The 20,314-nt window shown below is 38.5% G+C and overlaps 1 protein-coding gene across 1 annotated transcript in view; it reads left to right on the forward strand.

Annotated features, from left to right (window-relative positions):
• Window positions 1-997: 997 nt before the first annotated feature.
• LOC131438552 (protein sprouty) overlaps window positions 998-20,314 on the forward strand; it is a 63,755-nt gene continuing 44,438 nt past the window's right edge. Inside the window, exon 1 of the mRNA XM_058608652.1 lies at window positions 998-2,551. The gene's annotated coding sequence lies outside the window, so the exon portion shown is untranslated. The remainder of the gene's footprint in view (window positions 2,552-20,314) is intronic.

Here is a 20,314-nt window from a genome sequence, read left to right on the forward strand (position 1 = left end):
ACCGAAAAGAATATCAGTGTGATAGCATTCCGATTCCCGAGCGTTTCTCTACAGCAATAGTAATCATTCACCCAGCTTGAGCACGATCGAATGTAATGCCGTAGCAGTAGCAGCCTTGCACACACAGGAAAAAAAGCAAACGCAAAGAACACCAACCGGTCCCTGGTCTATCCCTCGGCAGAGCACTTTTCCGCTGCTGGACGATCCCTCGGTTCCCGTTGATGTCGTAAGCGGTTAGCTGTACTACAGCACGGAACACAGAGCCAAGCAGTAAGCCAGACAACCATCTCCGGACCGGAGCATAGAGAATGGCAACGAGCGACACCGTGTAGAGAGTGGGACAGAGAAAGAGAGAATGTGCGCGCGCAAAAGTGCTCAACCGCCAGCCAGCAGCCGCGTGAATGAAACGGAACACTGAATGGTAGGCCGAATGAATTAAAATAAAAATATGGCTGTGTAGCTCTAGAAATGGTCACGACAGCGACAGCGGTTAATCGAGGAGAAACAGCGAGCGGGAGAGAGCCGAGTGCGCGACGACGTGGCGACGGCAGCAATAACAGCAATATCACCAAAGGTTCGCCTGAGAGCGAGCGAGAGAGTTGACGGTCACATTTGGTTTTCGTTTCGTTACTCCATTCATTATGGCCGAGGTTTTCATTCATAAAAACCTTTTCAGTAGTAACGAATTTGTCCGCTGCGTGGCATTGTTGTGTCGAGTATGGCAACCGAAGTGAACTTCGGGTCCGTTTTGTGAGGGTGTATGTGCGAATGCCGAGTGGATCCGAACGAACATACACTAAGCTATAATTGAATGAAATCACGCATACACACAAAGTTTCGCTACTAACACAGCGCAGCTACTGTATGATAAAGCGTGTACGGATAGAGTTTTCCTGTCACACACACCGAGTGAAACGGATGCAGCCGAACAAGAGCCGAACATACGAAGTCAGAAACGCCCTCCCCTCTGACTGCGCATGACGTTTTCTAAATATACGAATTGAAACGAAATTATTTATCAGTCGTTTTAGAGCTTTGATCGTAGACGGACTGCATTCATAACGTTGCTTTGTAGAATTTTTTTGTGCATTGAGGAAAAATTACTATAATTACCATTGTGTATACATATACCACACACACGGAAAGCACAAGAAAAAGGAACACACGGTCGAAGGAAGCGAGAAAGAGTGCGAGATGCGAGAAAATGTGAAGCATAGTGAACGAATTTCAGAAGAAGCAAGTGGAGAAAAGATTTGCCTTCGCCGACTGTAGAACGGGATGTAAAAGTGAATAAGGCAGCAGGAAGTGATAAGTTCCAATTTGATACGAACTGAATTTTAGGTCTATAGCCGATCGTGATAGCCACAACGTATTAAGACGGAAGAGAGAGATAGAAGCTCTTGGTCGGTGCCCGTTCCTTTCAAATTCAATCGTGTGATGTGACAGTCATATATTGAAGAGTGAAGAAAAGTTCAGCCTGGCTGGTGTCGAAGGAGCCGCAAGAAGAACGACACACGGCTCAATCTTGGCGGCTGCGACGCGGCAACATTTTCATGCAGAACAGTACGCGCCGCGGTACGCACACCACTGCAGAGCTACACCACACAGCCACAGCTACACGGCAGATGTACCACAGCGAACATCGTCGCGGCCGTCTTCTTGTTGGTCGTCATCGTCATCGCCGTCAGATCAGCAGCAGCGGCAGAAAAACAAAACCGTCGATACGACCATCGTCGTTGTCGCCGTCGCCGTCAGCAGCCGCAACGGTCGGAACATCAACAGCAGTTTACCAGCGAAAGCATGAAAAGTGCTCCGAAAATACGCCAACGGCCACAGCATGGAGCGAGCGAAGAAAATGTTTTGAAAAGTGATTTATTTTTGTTCATATTTTTTTCTGGCGACCGAAAAAGATCGTGAAAGGAAAAGTAAAAAGAAATATACGAAAATATATTTGTATTGAAAGATACAACAAAAAAAAAGAAATAAATAAATAAAAAGGTATCAAGGGGAAAGATAAAATATGAAATGCTAAGAGAAAAGATTTTTTTTCCTTCAAAGTGATCCAATGATTTCATGAATGAAAACAACAGCCGCACAAAGCGAGAGGGAAAAAGAAAAGTTATATTATTTTCAAAGTGGATACACAAATGAGAATGGGATTCGAAGTTCAACAGTAATAAAATACGAAAAAAAGGTATGCGAAATAGTAAAGTGCAGTGAGTGAGTCGAAGTAAAAAAAAAATAATAATAATAAGTTTACAAGCGAAAAACGAGTGAAACAACAGATATCGAGTTATCCAAGGCAGCACCAGCAAAAATCTGAGCGAAATCCTTCCAGAGTGTAACAGTGAAAGAAGCAATGTGAGTTTTTGCCCATTTCCGGCAAATCATGTATCTTGTGTTGTTTTCGAGCAAAACTTGGATTAATATTGGATGCACGGCAACAGAAGCAACGTTTTCCAGCGATACATTATCAGTGGCAGAGACACCAGGACACCGGATTTGGATTACAAACGAGAATCGGAACCCGATTTAATTGCTTATTGATTATGTAAGTGAACACGATTTTCGGCTTGGAATAAATATAGAACATAAAATTATTTCTCTGATTGACCTAAAGTGGGTGTGCGCAATCCCGCTGAGGGATCTTTCGCCGTCTCCTAGAGGGTTGTTATTTTTTTCATGAAAGAAACACAACTGCGCTTTGTGTCATGTGAAGCAAAAGTTAGTGTGCTCACGCGAATCGTGCCAATAATTATGAATCGATGCCAGTATGATTCCAACATTCCGAACATGTTGCTCGGCTCGTTCCATTCGTGGAAACTGAACACAGGGCAGTGGCACGACAAGTCCCATGAGGCAGCAGCGGGCAAGAAAATGTGGTGCTGTTTACAAAGAACGCGATGCCGGGGTTTCTTTGAATATCAGCTTTAGCGAAGGGGGGGTTCCTGCAAACTCTCTGAACAAACAACCACTTCACACGAACAACGGCCACAGCCAAAGCAAAGCTGTGCAGCTGCCCGAAGCGCACTGCTGTTCTACAATCTATAATTATAGAATCGTAATTGACATTTTTCATTCATAAAAGAATTCGAAAATGCTTTCCGACTGCACGAGCTGCTCCAAGCAACCAACGACGGGGACCGGCTGACCTCCCTCAAATCATTTCTCCCCTCCTGATCCGGTCCGGTCCGGCCCTTCCTGCGAGAAGAATTCAACCCTCCCGTCGAATCAGCCCATCGTGTATAGCGTTTTGCACCGCGAGATCTACAACTACAGCCGCAAATGATCAGCAATGGTTGCCTGCCAAAGTGTATATACAATTGTCTCTTGAACATACGGTGCACCTTCGGACGGGGGGTGGCACTTTGTGGCGGCTGCTCGGTACATCTGATAGTCATCTCTTGGTGAATGGGCGAAGGAATCGCATTACCACGGCGAACGGCCACAGCAGAAAGTCGCGACCTGAACTCTTCTAGTAGTTAAAAGTAGTTTTCCAATTGTTTCAATATAGCCTGTTTAACTTGCTTTTTGGCTTCGTCTTCCTAGCCTTACTTCCTCGCCGATTCTATTCACACCCAACCGCAATCCTTGAGTAACGGAGTGAGGTGGAGGCAAAAATAGTTTCGGTGTTTCAACTGGCCACTGGATCAATCTTCGAACTACGTCGCCACTTAAAGTCGGAAACTTGTTTTCATTCAATTTTTTTTCTCTCTCTTCGGCGCTTCGAGATTGATTGGCTAGATTTCGGTCGCTTGACAGCAAAAAAAAATTGGGGCCATTTCCGCTGCCAATCGAAGTAGGGGTGCAGGGTTTTTATTACCAGGACAATCAGCGGCGTATACTTGTTTTTTTTTTGCTGTTGTTTTATTTTGCGGGCTATCACAATTGGTGCACGTGACGCGTTTCTGATGATGCCTGATAATTGGAGTTCAGGTCTAATGATAGCCAACAGGCGATAAGAACCACCGAGCGTTCCGGTTATAGCACCAAAATATTATCTCTTTCTTTATCGTTAACGATCGGTTGTTTTCCAATGTTGTTAAATGAGGTTAGATTGAGTAATTTTGTGCAATCTTTCCGAACTTTTATCGAAACCTCGCATGAATGCTGTTAGCATGGATAACAACCAAGGCACTAATCGCTAACCGATGATCAGGTAACAGTTTTTTTTGTATAACTGGTGTGCTGGGTCCAACATTTGTTCGCCCATTTGTCAATTTAAAAGGCGTCGAAACTTTCCTCCGCTCGATACTATAGGTTCATAAGTTCGAGAAAATCTTCTATTAATATCAGCAACTAAAGAGCTGCTCACGAAAATCTAATTCCGGTAAAAACTTCACAGTTGGTGTAAGCAACGCGGCCATTGTTTACTGTACGCACTGATGGCCAAATGATCGACACAAAATCACATCTAAAATAGCGGCACGAATAGTTTACGTCCAGATACGTACAATTGCAAGTCAGTAAGGTCCGTACTTTACAAGTATAACATGTGAACAGTACATTAAACGAATAAAAAGTAGAATGTATATCTGAATCAGGCGACGTAGAATTGTGTCACAGTGCTTTGAGAGTTGTTTGTCCAAATTTGGTAATTCCTTCTCAAAATTTTCGACACAACGATTTGACTGTGCCTCAAGGAAGTGTCTTAAAATTAAAGCTTTTCGCCGACGATTCTGCCTTATACTGAGGTAATAATAATGAGATTATCGAATGAATTGAATTTTTTAACAAGATATTCGGATGCGAAGAAGCTGTGTCTTAATTAGGCCAAAACTTAAAGGAATGATTATTGGAAATCGAAAAATAATGCAAACACCAATGCTGCGAAAAATCACCCAAAAACTAGAACAAGTAAATTTAATGAAAAATTCAGGAGTTTACATCGATAAAAATTAATGAATTGACAACACAAAGATTACAATATGGTGTGCTGTGCCATGACGTCTCGGCCCAAATTGACATATGTGAAGGCGGTAATATTTCCACACTTGCTCGACAATACTTCTACAAAGTTGCAGAAAATGCAACGTTTGCGAGACAAGGTTCTGAAAGATGTGATCGTTTTACTCCAAGTAGAACTATGTTGGATGTACTCCAGTTGTTTTTTTCGATTATAGAAGCTTTAATCTTAAGGTCATTCGCCTCTTCGGACCAGAAAAACTTTCTGACCCTATGTGTGTCGGTTGGGAATCGAACCCAAACGAACTACGTGGAAGGCATCGACTTACTCATCACGCTATACCCGTCCCCCTTTTGTTAGGGTCTAGAAAGATTAGAATATTACTGTCTAAATTGCTCGTTGTTAATAATCAAAATACAGACAGGATTGTTGTCCAATCATCTAGTTGATGATATTAGATACGGAAACCACATACACCAATAAAACACGCGAGGAAAATTATTCCGATATAGGAGAAATGCATGGAAAAGATCAATATTTTACAAAGGTCTTCAAATATTCAACAGTTTCCCACTAGAATACAAAACAGTCCACCAGTTTTCCCCAGTTCGAACGAAGGGTCATTGAATATGTGAAAGAGAATTATTGACATAATGGCAAAGTACAATAATGAACATACATGGGTGTGTGATGCAACAAGACGTACATAATCAAATCCAAGGATGAATAGAATCAACCATGAAAAAAATAACATTAAATATCTTAAAGATAAACCATTACTCCCTCTTCAAAGATGCATTCGGGGTGGCGGATGGACAATTGAAAAAATCTGAGTGGGTTTTTCAAAGTATAGCGTTTCAGAGTCTGACAACGAAAGACTCATATAGTTAGGATAAATAGATAGAACTACACTTTCTAAGTCTAAGTAACAAACTTACAACATTGATACACTGATAATGATTATGAACAACAATGGAAATATGGATCTTTGTTGTAACGTTTGCTATACTTATTGAAAGTGTAGTGAATTAGTACTACATGGAATGAAAAGTCCCAGTTCTAGTTTTCATCAAGCTATGAAAAAAGACGCACTATTCATGCATAAAAGCAACGGTGAAATTGAATGATTTGAGATACGGATTGGTTCACCGTCTCCCGTATTCTCCAGACCTGGCCCCTAGCGACTATTATCTATTTCCAAACCTTATTATTGGTTATTGCAGAAACGGAGTCCTATTTTGAAGGCTTTGGCAAATCTTTTTTTTTCAAACTGGATTAAAATGTTGGAGGAGCGATGGATCAAGTGTATCGCTCTGGGTCAAGTGTATCGTATAATCTCTCTATCGGAGATTATACTGAAGAATAAAAAAGTTTTCACGATAAACAAATTAACAGACTTAAAACTGATTTACTGATGAAGGTGGCAAATAGCACAACGTGAAGACGTTTGAAATAGTGGAATTAAATGGAATATATTTTCTTTTAAAGCGAATTTTTCTATTCTATGACACGGTAAATTTAAAAATTGGTGATATTTTATTCCTATTGGAAGCGCAATTGTGATTATGAAAAGAAGTCTAAAAACAACCCTAAAATAATTCAGTGAATGTGACCTACTGTGGTTTGCATTCTATCCAGCTACCAAACGAACAAGAAAGATTCGTTGTTAATTTGTTGCATTCACGATACTATAATGAACCGAATGCACAAATGAGTGTTATAGTGTACTTAAGAAAGGTGTGTAACTATTCTTATTCTCGAGCAAAATTGCAGTAGTCTCTACAGATACGTATATCGTCTACTACTTGTATTTTAAAGTCGGGTATAAATAAATAACATCAATAATAATAATTCTTGTAGATTTCTTCATTTTGATTCAGAAACTGAAGAAGTTCACAAGTAGTAGTAGAAAAATAGTAGAGTTAAATGAAATGATGATTCTTCAGATTTTTGCTTTATTGTGGTAATTGTTCGTTCATTTGGAGTAGGGAAATTTTCCAATCTCATTGTACAAAAGTCATAGAACCTTCACTTCTTTTGCATCAACTGAGTTACATATCCGATACCCAAATGGTATATTAATGCTTGTAACACAATAACAAGCTTAATTCGTGATATAAAATTAATTCTGTAACTAAAAGAATGAAGAATCACGGACTAATCGTTTTATGAAAGTCAAAGTCCAAGTTTCCTCGTAGTCTGTACAGATATGTATATCTTATACTACATGTAGCCTTCTTCATTCTTATTCCGACATTGAATAAACCTACAGTAAGTAGGAGAAAAATAGTAGAATTAAATGGAATGATTTCTCAGATTTCTGATTTACTATTTTAATTAGTCAAAATATCGATTTATTTAGATTGAGGAAATTTTATAATCTCTTTATCCAAAAGGCATAGAACCTCCTCATCTTTTATATCAACAGACTTACATTATGCAAATATCTTGTAACATAATTACAAACTAAACCTTTGATATTATAATTATAGTGAAAATGAAAATCAAAGCACAGAGAACAATTATTAAATATACCACACATACTATGAATTTGTAAAAAATATATGGAAAAGAAGAAACCAATGACAACTATATAAAACCGTCGATGACAACACGAACGAACAGACATGCGGATCCAGCTTAATAAGCCGGCAGTGATACTTTTAATGTGAAAATGCTAAAAAAAAAGACATCAATTTTCGTCTATGCGACAAATTTTGGGTTATTACAATTGAGCCACAAGAGGAATTATGAAGATGCACACTAGCCAATGCAACATTTTCCATTTATATAAGACATTCAGGCGAATAAAAATTACCTTGTTCTGCTACTGAATCGATAGTCGATCGATAGTTTGGAATCGAACAGTAAATTCAATGATAACTCACAATTCTGCTATCCGGTTCTAGGTTATTTTAAATAAAAATCTAAATTCAAGAATACCTTCTTGGTGGATTGATTTCTCGTCGAAACATTTACTTCACGCTAACAGCCGACGTTTCGCATATTATTCATTCATTATTATAAATTTATGCATTAGTGAGTCTCAAAATGTTTTACAAGATACATTGATTTTAAAAAATCTACTCACAACAGCTACAAGTATTTTTCGTCAAGTAACGGCGTAACATTTAAAATGATTGGTACGGTGAAAACGTACGGTTCGTTATGGGCATGACGTTACGCTGGGCTCGGTTCCCATCATCACGGAAATTGTCATGACCATAAGGTTAAGATGGATAACCGTAAGGAAAATGCAACAGAAAAAAGTAAAATTGCGGAAAAGAATTGTAAAAGACAGAATCCGCAACCTTACCAGAGAAATGCTCTACCAACTAAGCTACTCTGACGAATGTGGAAATACGTTTCAGAACCAGGCAACCTGATTAGGGAGCACGAAACACGTACATGATACTTTGTAAGCGCCGGTTGTTGCTCATATTGTATCACTGTTTCAACCAACTATCTCCAATTACACTAATTTGTTAAGTAGAATACTTTCTCTAGAATAATGTTTTAACACCATTTAATTCTACTATATTCAATATAGTAAAATTAAATGGTGTTGAAACATTATTCTAGTATCTCCATTTATCCATTGCTCTGTTTCACGTTCAGGTAGGACGAATGGATTGAGTGTCTTTTATCATTCCTCCCAGTTTGCTTCTCGAGGGCAGTGATGAACATAAAAATGTGAAAAGTATCCTGAAGAAACATTTCACTATTTCTTAGTGATTTTTGTTTTTAAATGCCTTTGTTATTGCATTCCTGTAGTGGAATTTGACAGAACCATTGCATGGCTGGTGCCACTATTCTTTTGGCACTACGAATCCTTCCAGGTCGGGGCTCGAACATACGACAACTGGTTTGTAAGACCAGTTGAACCACTAACCCGGGATGATTTTTGTTTTTGCTAATCTTAATTTGGAAATAAAGTGTAAGCTGACGTCTCTACTCAGTATTGTTTGGCAAATCATCATGTATAGGATAACTCCATAACAACGCTTCCAAATCGTGGAAATTTATTTTCAAAATCAATGTTCAATTGAAACTGTCAAATTCGTGAAAACTTTACATTGCTTTGGATTTTACTACTTATTAAACTGTAAATGTACTCAGTGGCGATTGACGATAAAAATTAAAACCGAATGCAAATAGAGCTTTTTTAATAATAATAACTTGAATTGCATTTACAATAGGAATTCTATCAGCACTGAGCCGCATTTCAGCTTATTATTAGAGCATAATTTTCATCGCACCTTCGTGAATACACACAAAAAATCTGTGGCCGACACACGAAGATAAAAAATGCCACATGGTTTCAGTTGATTTAAAACAAAATTCATGTATTTTAATGAGTTCTACACACCAAAAAAAATGAATTTTACAGGTGACCTAATCCCTCATACGATGTAACATAATTCATAAAGACCTAATTTGTCAAATGACGGAAAATCTCATTTGTAATCACTTAATGTTAGATGAGCTTGAATTTTACTGGTTTCGACTGTAACTTGCGTTCTGCTAGCATGTGCGACTGTATGAATTCAAATGCACCTTTTACCAGCCAAGCAGATTCATGCTTCTGTGGCTCGGTCGATTAACAGACGTACTTGCTATCCAATGATTCTCGGTTCAAGTCGCGACGGTTGCTATAAAGTATTCTTTTTTTTATTTCAATGAATTTCATATATGGAGTTTTAGACACAATATTAAATGTTCTTCCACGTAAATTTGCGTGAGCTGCGACGCTCCATTTATGTGCATCAAATAAGATGTAAAATCACAGGGTTTTTTTTAAGTCGAAACATGCAATTTTACGTGTCTGGACGAAATACTGAGTAGAAAAGAAAGAAGTAATAAAACGAGACTGGCAACCAAAGAGTACACACTAAGGAAAAAATCATCTAAATTTACGTCCCGATAAATGCACATAAATGGAGCGTAACAATTCACTTAAATTTACAACCACAAGCGTGTAAAAACGAATCATGTCTTTGACTTTACAGCTGATTTATCTGCAATTGACATCGAAACTGATGCAAAACTTAGTTTGATAGGTTAACAGATGTAATGATCTGTCAACGCCTAAGCAATTATGGTATGCTTGGATTTACGTCATGAGTAGTTTCGATTGAGAAAACTGTAACTGACCCTGGGTAGTTTCCTCAAACAAACACTGTTCATGAAACTGTGTTGAGTTCGCACTTGGGAACGGGGCTTTGAGCGAACTCGTTATAAGAATAAGGTTCGAAACTGTCTCGAATTTCAGTTCAATAACGTTGAAACTAGGTTCGAAACTGACTTCAAACAAGCGGCTTGACAAAAGTTAAGGTAAAAGGTGGGTTAGATTTGACATCAAGCAAAAACGACATGAGAGTGTATAATATACATATCATTCATAATACAGAATTGAAATAAACAGGTTCCACAATATCGCTTGAAATAGTAATCATTATTAAATTCAGTAGCTAAAACATGTATCTTGGATTCAATCAGCAAACAAATATTCGTCGAACATACAATCAAAAACACTCGATAGGGACTTGTTTTGCATTCCTCTACCTAGAACTCACAAAACCACGAAACAATCCGAACACGATCATCGTCTAACTGCGAAATGACATTACATTAACATTTATGGCACCAAGAAAACACATCCTCTTCCCCTCGGCGAGGCGGAGAGGAATTCAAATCCGAAGGACTTCGAACCGCACATTGCCAGCAAGCCGTAAATATCAACTTCAATTAAACGGCTGTTTCCCAATCCCAATCACATCTCGTTTGCTTTGCGCATAATTGAGACCTGAGCTGTGAGGGGATCCTTGCAAAACACACACCTGCCGGCAGCACAATGTAGCGATCGGGCCAACCACAAACCGGGGCCATCCTAGAGCCCCGGCAGAGCGGTTTGGGACTTGGGTTCGCGCCGCCGAAGGCACAACGTGCGGGTGACAAACAATAATAATTCTACAATCAAGCTGCCTCTCCCAGTCCGGCGCCCGATGGTAATGAAAGAAAAATAAATTAGCTGTGATCAATAAAAGTGAGCTGTGGCACCTGCGCCAAGCCACTGGCGGCGTCGTCATTTTCGTCGTCGTCGTTGTCGTTGTCATCGTCTCCACAGTAGTGAGCTAAGGAGTGTTCCTCGCGCAAAAACCGAGAACCAAACGCCTCCTGCATTCAAGCGGTGAAGTGTGAATCGATGACGTTAGCGCAATCCATGTCGTCCGTGAACGGAATCGACAAAAGCCACAACTTGGGTTCATAAAAATGAGTTGCGTTAGATTGTTTGTGTTTTACATATTTTAGCAACAGCAGCAGCAGCAGCACCACCAACAGCAGTGTGACTCCATTCGCTCACCCGTTCTTTCGTTCGTGTGCTGTGCTATGCAGTTTTAAAACTCAACCAGGAGTGTAATATGACTTGATCGGTTTCAGAACAAAGACGTCGACGTTTGCAATAGGATTGTCGATTTTGTCTGCGTCAGTTTGTTTGCAATTCTACGACGCAATTCACGACGAAACCGTTGGACAGAATATGTATTGAAAATTAGTTCGTCAGTCCGTCCGTCCGTCCGTTCGTTCAACATCCCTATCGGGAATCGGTTTCGGTTGCCTGAAGCTGTCTGTTTTAGATCACAGACGCCCCCACAAGCATAGGGGGAAAAAAGATGCTGGCAGTGAGATTAGCACTCGCTTGAACACCCACTGCTATCGGATTCCGACTGGCAGGCTTCATTCATGTGCACCCACGGATGTTTGTTACGTCGGGCCCAACCACCAATCGATCCCCAATCGGCCGCTCCGAACCACTCGACCACTGATTATTTCAACTCATCAAAACTTCAAACCATCGGCGTTTGAACAGCGTGGCAACATAGGGCTTGCTGTTGCTTCGTGTTGGCATCGACTGACACTTGATTGGACAATTAAAACACACTGCCCAAAAGCTTCCCACATACCCGTTGCCACCAGTGCCACTTCCTCTGGACGAGAGCACAAGCACCAATCGCCTACGCACTTGAGCTGATTGATGGGCGGGTAAAATGGCTGGTTAGTCTAGTAGGTGTGTATCCAAACAGGGTCATATTTTGGGTAAGGTGATATAGTTTTCATACAGGTTGACTATTGCTCTATCAAGACACCGGGGGAAATGACAAGCCGAAATTGTTGGGCGAAAATTTTGAACCTAGTCTCAACTTGAGTAACACGATTTTTGCAACACAGCGACTTGAAGGCATTCATAAGAGAAAAAAATGAACTAAGAAAATTATTAATTTATTTATGTTTCATCTTTGACTGATCAGTGCGTTAGTAGTTTATATTGAGCTGCTGGCGCCACCTAGCAGTTCAACACGTAAAAACTTCAGAATGTTATAATCTTCACATGGAATAAACGGCACTTTTCCTTCAAGCTTTCGAAACTTTTCTACACAAAGTAAAGTCTGTAGAAAAATGTGAATTCGAACGAAAAAAATTCCGGCTGATCAGGAAATTTGAAAATTTACGTTCCAAAACGAAAAATTCTATCCCTAGGCCTATCTCAAAACCTTCTGTACAGATGTTTGGGGTTTGAGAGGTTAGTGGAATGATAGTAAACCGTTTTTTTTTTCAAAAGCGGCTTCTGTACAAATTTCGGAGGACTTCCCGGTAAACCGTTGATCCCAAAACAACCAAAACTACTAAATCATGGGTTACATCATGCGATTCTTTCTCAAATGAATTTCGAACTAGTTATTATAGATATAGGAGAAGGTATGAATAGCGGCAATCTTCCTTTTTCTGAAAATTAATGACACAGAACTATTAAAGCTTAATTAAAACTGTAATGAATATTCATTGTTGAATACAAGCATACAAATTTTGGGGGAAAGGAATCAGAGAAAAGCCAGTTATTTATGTGAAGATTGACAAGATTATCATAATTTTCTTCCTAAGATCTCTTGTTGAGTCCTTATGAGCAGCAAAAAGCCAACTTCGTTTCACACATTTTCAAAAAATTTGATAAACTTCGATATGATTCTTAATCGTCTCATAACTTCCAACCCTTAATTACCCAACATAAATGGACCACAAAAGGTTAACAAACCTTCTGGCAACGAAATAAGGGAAATCATTTCTTCATCGGAAGCATTAACCTAAAAAATGCCCAAGATAAAAAATTATTGTTGAAATGTTGGGTTGAAAATAAGAACGCGAGTGCACTACGGAAGCGTGTTTGGTCATAGTGATGTGGAATCGTGTGGATTTTTGGCACCGATTGGTAACTGACTGGTGATGACACCTAAATTCACTATTACACACCAGAGAACAGAATGAGTGCCCGGTAGAGGACAGAAGTCGACCTACGAAGTGTTTTAAAGCGACCTACACGGTAAACTGCATGCACCTAGAACTAAATTCTTCTGTAGTACTCAGAAAATTAGTAGAGATATTATCCAGAATTTGTTGATAAATACAGGAATATTAGAGCAAATAACTTTCTTGTTTAATCTTTCTACCCAAATTAAAAAGTATCTCAATAATTTATCTAGACTCTTGCGCTTGTGCACTTTTGTTGGAATCAAATCAAATAAAAGTACACAAACTCAGAATCTAAGTAAATAATTGACCAGTTTTAACCAGTTATAAGTAAATAAGTTTAACAAGATGATGATTTTCTCGTATTTCTAGTAAATTTTAATCAAACTGTAGATTGTTTTTGTACTAAGATTCGCAGTATCACATTAGTATTTATTTCTAGGTGCATTCAGTTTACCGTGTAGGGAGGCTCAATGAGTCGAAAAGGTCGTGGTGTCGGTTTTTTTTTTTGGGATGGTCATGGCACGTAAATGAATCATTATAGTCAACGAAGAAGATTTTATAAAAAAAAAACATTCACACCAAGTTGTTGACAGGTTAAATAAAAATATAAATTATACCTCAAAAAAGAACCGGAATTTTCATTTTAAAATTCCCGAGCTTGTCCAATCGGTAAACTTTTATTCTCTCAACGACTTTTATACACATTCTGTCAAATTTTGACGCATATCGTACGATTAGTTTTTGTTTGGCGTCTATACAAAGAAGTTGAAAAATTTTCGTGTGGCGATTTTTATAATGGATGAAAGTGCGTGCATCAAATTTTGTGTACTCAAAAACATTTAAAAAAAATTGAGCAACAAATTCAAAATTACCGTAATAAATTAGCAACAAATTATTCACCTATTTGCGTTATCATCGGTGAGGGGTGCCTCGCTAAGTTCATGCTCATTATTTGAAGACTTCTAGAGGCTTATTGTCGGTCTGTGATTGATTTCAGAAATCTGTGGCATTTACAAAATCTGTACGCCATATTAAGAATCAGTGAAACACAGATTAATCTTTGAATGTGCCATTTCTGGAGACAGCATTTTGTTTTCAACTGCCATAAGCATAAGCCACTGAAGCCACTCCTGAAGGTGTGCATGCAAGTTCTAACAGAGTCAAACGTGACAGAGAGAACAACAAATCTCAGAGCTGAGCTGAGTAATTCCTTCTCTTCTTGAATCTGTGCAGTAACTCATGTGCTCGGAGAAGACGCTAACACTGCGACAAGAGATATTTGAAATTTTATTTTTGATGTATATGAGATGTGTTTCATTTTTGTGTCCTAAAAAGCTCGAACCAATATATTGAAAATTACAATCAATTTACCGTCAAATAACTGAAAGATTCGAAAAACGTCAGTTTTAAGCAATAACAGAATTGTAATTATTTGTTGATAGTAACGAGTAGGTATTTCCAATCTTCTAAATGAAGAGTTTTTTTTCATACTTCTATTACGTAATTGAGCTCGCGCTAGCCACATAAATATTGTTCTAACAGAAAAGGCAAGCCACTTTGACGTGCTCCAGATAGGAGGAATATAAATCCGAACTCATTATTGTTGTGAGTCAATGAGCTAGCATTTCTATTCTCCTTCTTTGAAGCACTTCGATGGAGTGGTCCACAAGCGCTAGTTCTCAATCCTGGATATGTGAGTTAAGGGTTTTTTTTTATTCAATAATGTAATATAATTTTAGGCACACTGCTTAAGCTCTAAGATGCCAAGGGTATTTTCTAATCTTAATTAACGACTAACTTAAAACTAGAATAGTATCATTAGACTATGTCATCTTGGGTTCTTGTAAATCCAGCGCTCATCAGGCGATCGGCAGAGGTCGATGAATTGAGTGTTGCATGAGTCTTGCAGATGGCGTTGTTTCGTGTGAGTTAAGGGTTTATAAAATATAGTTGTTTTTTTTTGCTTTCATTGATGAATATATTATTAACATTCGTCTAATGATGAATATATGATTAGACAAGTTTAAATATTGCACTTCGAACGCTTTCGAAGATATAGTTATTTGAGCTTTCTCACGTCATCTCATTTTTTTGAAGTGGCTAAACTTTGAAGCGCATTTTTTCGATTCGAAGAAAACTAATGAATCAATTGACACGAATTGGTGTTTCTTTAATTTATGAGATACTGAATAGAGACGTGCGCAAAACTACTAATATTTGTAGAACTATGTTTGGTTTGTTTTTCATTTCTGATAAAAGCAACAAGTTAACACCTTTTTTGTCTTGTAAATGTATCAACCAACCAATCAGACGCCCAATTTTACAATTCGTAGGAACAGAAGTGCTGCTCAACCAATATTGATTCAAAAACATTGCTCATTGCGTTGCCCATCGATGAAAACAAATTGTAGTCGGAAGGGTCCAATTCTGGTGGGTATAGTGAGTGCAGTAACAGCTCCCAGCCAAGGGATTTGATTGCATTTTGAACCGGCTTTGATTAGTGTGCAGATGCATTGTCGTGTAGCAAAATTACTTTTCCGACGTTTTTGACCCATTCTGGTCAAGCTCATGATACGACGCCACACCTTTCTTATACCACCAAACACCCGGTTTAACCCCGTAACTTTTTTTCGTTTTAGATTCTAAAAAAAGTCAATTTTTCATCGCCAGTAACAATTTATCTCGTGTCTTTGAATCAAAATTTCACAAGTGTTTTTTTTAAACGATTTTCCATCTGTTAGAAATTGTTGCCATTACTGCCATTCTCTTTTGACAAGAAGTATCATCTTCATCCAATATTATTTGCAATTCGGCATTTTCAAACTTTTCTACGTTGTTCATTTCCCACATCAACATCATTACCTCTGAACCGTTTAAACATTGTTGCTTCTGATAGAGCATGATCACCAGAGTTGTAAATACAACTGTGTCTCGCGTGATAAGAATCTTTCAGGAGCGTCTGACAGCCCCTAAGAGAGAAGGGTGTGATCGTAAAAGTGATGCAATCGCCGGTAAAATGACCAGTAAAGTGATACAACCGTTCAAGAATCGTCCTAGCATCTCATTTCGAAATGTGACTACATAAAACATCAATATGAAAAACAAGAGCGATTTCCGTCAACTTCCTTGGCAAGTGCATTTCATTGCCAAGTCTAAATTCGGTGTAATGAAATAAATTATCGAATTTTAAAGAAAAATTCCCTATCTGGCAAGCGATTTGCGGATGTGAAGAAATCACGTCCGACACAATTGACGATGTGATTTACACGGAAGAATGTCTTAAGAAACGGATCTTGCCATTCATAAAGAATAAACTCTGTTTTGGCCTGATCGAGCGTCCGTGTTGAACTGGTATCGTACCAAAGGAGTCACTTTTGTGTCCAACTATTGAATCAGAGCTGGAGATGAAGGAAATTTCGCAAAATTATAATGAGTTAATATGTTCCATAATTCTTGAATGTACCCTTTGTAATATTTGTTTCTATGAGGACTTTTGTTACCCAGTTTGAATCAATCAAACTGCTTCAAACTCATCACCCTGAAAACATCGCCAAAACCGGGTAGACATTTCTTGTTTGAGTCGCTCTAACATCAATCGAAATATGAATCGATGTAACTTTCCTCAATAATCCTGACATTGGCTTCAGTCCGTCCTGCCCGAAGTGGCCACTCAATTACTTATCAGCTGACTAGTATAGCCTCAAGCAGGAAACAAACAATGTTCCTCGAGTCGCTACTGTCTTATTGACTCAAGCAGGCGAGCGAAAACAACGACCCGAAAGAAAATTGTCTATCATCATCGGCTTGTGGAGAGAAAAAAAAACGGTAGTAGAAAACAGAACGAGAGAAAATACACGTTATTATTGTACGATAGAAAGCAAATGTTCGTCTTAATCGGTGATAAGAACCTCGGCACGCTGCGGCTAAGCAAGCGCGTATAACTGATAGCAGCAGCCGTCGGGTCGAGAACGTAAGATGTCATAAACCTTCACGACCAAGACGATCGCGACGACGACGACGACAACGGCGATGACCGGAAGTGGTTGCTTCCGTTTTCTTGATAGTACTATTTATGAGTTGAAACTTTTTTTTTTTCGGGCGCAATCACTTTGCTCTTCATTTGCCTGGAGAGGAAATGGAATGTGTGTCATGTTGGTTAGCGTTATCAGTCGAAGCTGATGGTGTTCGGTTTGGAAGGCGGTAAGGCAAGCTTGGATCGGATTGTTGCGTTGAAAAACAAGCTCGTTCGTACAATTAGAGCTTTGAATCCGCTTTCAAGGGAATTATGTAATTTTTTTACATTGCATCATAGTCATCACTATTATCACCATCATCATCATCATCATCATCATTATCATCATTATCATCGTATGGTTATTGGTGACTGAACAGTTGAAATAAAATGTTAACCAACAACACCTGAATGTTTGTTGTTTGTTTTTTGTTTCGATGGAGTTGTTCGGTAATTTCTAGCTCAACGTAAAAAGTAATTGATTCACAGCGGGGGGTAATTCACTGCTTCCGGCAACGAACTAATAAGCTAAAACCTTGAACCAGCTACGTAAACAGTGCGCCGAAGGTCAACGATTCGGTTAAAAATAAACGGGAGAATATACAAACAGTCTTAATTTCTCGATCCAATCAAAATTCTGCGAATCGTGCATCAATCCTTTTTTTCTGTAGTAGAGAGTGCCATCCGTCGGTACCCGCTGCAATTCTCTCGAACAAGCAGAGAGGGATATTACTTCCAGGAGACAATTCTACTCGATGTAGGTTACGGCTTCCATGAAGTTTAAGCACTAGCAATTAGTAGCACTCAAACCGTATAGGGGTTGGTGTAAATCTTAGTTTGAACTAAAGCACGAAATACGAGCGGTGTTCGACTCCATATCCAATTTACGCAAGGCAAATTTAAATCATTGAGTTTGAGTTGAGTTTCCAGCGCGCAAACCCAATTATTAGATCATTTTTGGTCAAAATGGTAACTATCGAATCAAACATACAGAAATACCATATGGATCGTAATTTTATAGTTTTAACATTGGAATCTGCAGATAATTATAAGGTTATAAGCTAAATTTCAAAGAATTACTCAGTTTCTTATGATTTTTCGAGCACTTGAAGTCAGATAGTTGCGAGAGAATTTAAAACTTTCCAGTAAAAAACCTTTTAAATTTCTGCTTTGAATGTTATCGAAACCCAACCGATGATTCAAGTTCAAAGTAATTTTATGAATACAATATTTCCCTTGATGGTACTACCCCGGTAACCAATAAGCACATACTAATGCCGCATTATGACAGCAAATAATCGCTAATTGGCATTTCAGTCGCACTTGAGACTAAATTGAGATTGACTTTGGCAAAATATACGGGTATTCATATATAATGCTTATTTATGGCTGGTGTGCTTACCGAAAGCTGAATTATGATTGATTTACAACAGATGAGCTTTCAGATTTCAGATATAGAGCTTTATGCATTTTTGGTGCTAATAAAAGGCTGTTTTAATGCCATTATTAGTGCTTGCCGGTTACCTGGGTAGTATTCAATCAAAAATACAATAAATAAAGTGAACATGATTCAATAGATGCAAATGATGCAACCTAAGGACCTATTCACTTTACTTTTAGGGATCAAAATATGCTATTTAGTGGGCACAGGTGCAATACATCAACTGTTTCGCCGCTTACTCTCTATCAGAACTAACGAAAGTCATTGTCATTGACTCAAAATAGACGAAAATAACGAAAAATAAATGTCACTCTCAGCTCCGCTGGCAAATTTTGAGAACAAGATCTATGTCCAGTCAACGACATAAGCGGAACAGCAGTTTCAAAAATGTGTTCTATCTTTCATTTGCCCCTTCAGTCATTTTCGGTTTTCAGTGGAAATCGCATACTGTACAGTATCGATATTCAACCGAAGCTTCGATGGTCGATAATTAACAGATTTTCAATATATTGACGTGTTGTCGTAGGGAAACCAAAAATGTTGCCGTTGATACTCTCTTTTGTTGAAGCGAATGAAGAAAATACTTTCCCTCTCTTCATTAATTTTGAATGCGATTATCTGCGAATAAGACAGTAAAATACGAAGGTGAGGCTGTTGGATTGTAGCTCTGCTCTCTGTATTCGACTATTATAAATGATATAGACTTTCATTAACAAGAAACACTAATAAATTGTAAAGGAAGCTCTTCGTTGAAATTCTCATTCCGATAAAGTACGATATAAATAACGTAGGTATATTTCTCTAATCTGTAGCCTTAAGTAGACCAAACTCATGCAATTGCAAGTCACTATGCACCTTCATTGCATATAATAGTGCGGTGCAGCAATATTTTTGATTCAGCTTGCGTCTCCATCGGAATTATTCATTGGATCCATTTCTCACCAGTATGGATGGGGACAGCGCGAGGAAATTCTCCTGTAAATGGGATCGTTTGTTCACAGAAAAAAATTATGAATTTTACTAGAGACAGAATTCTATAAACGATACAATTCACAACTACTTAATTTTTCAAATGACGTTATTATTCCACTCGCACAGAATTTTACACACTCCGAGTGTAATTTGCACTCGATTAGCCAGTGCCGCTGTATGGATTTATATGTATCAATTATTGTTTGAACAGATATGAGCACTGTGGTTCAGTCAGGTAAGCGATGTGCTTATGATCTAATGTTTCTAGGTTCAAGTCGCGCTGCTGCTATCGATCTTTTGTTTTTTGATGTGGAACACATCTTTATTTTCTATATAGTGGTGCAAATCAGAAACTCAAGAAACACTACACGTAGAAATGTGGTCAGGTTTTGAACACTTACAGCTCAGTCTATTTTGTATCAATTATTAATATTATTTCATAATTTGATAGAAAAAATTTCTACGTTTCGATTTGAATTGATATATGATTGAAATTTTGATTAGTAGCGAGCAGTGTTCATTTTGTCTGCTAAAAATCTCCGGCATAGCGGATTTCCCTGCCATAGACGACGGTTTTGAAGGAGTAAGCGATGAATCAAAGAGAGAGCATCGTTCTGACTGGTCCATCGATGCAAAAGCGAAATTAAAGCTAGCGTTTCAGTCCTACTCGTAGCAT

This window comes from Malaya genurostris, chromosome 3, assembly GCF_030247185.1.
Source record: "Malaya genurostris strain Urasoe2022 chromosome 3, Malgen_1.1, whole genome shotgun sequence".
Lineage (NCBI taxonomy): Eukaryota > Metazoa > Arthropoda > Insecta > Diptera > Culicidae > Malaya > Malaya genurostris.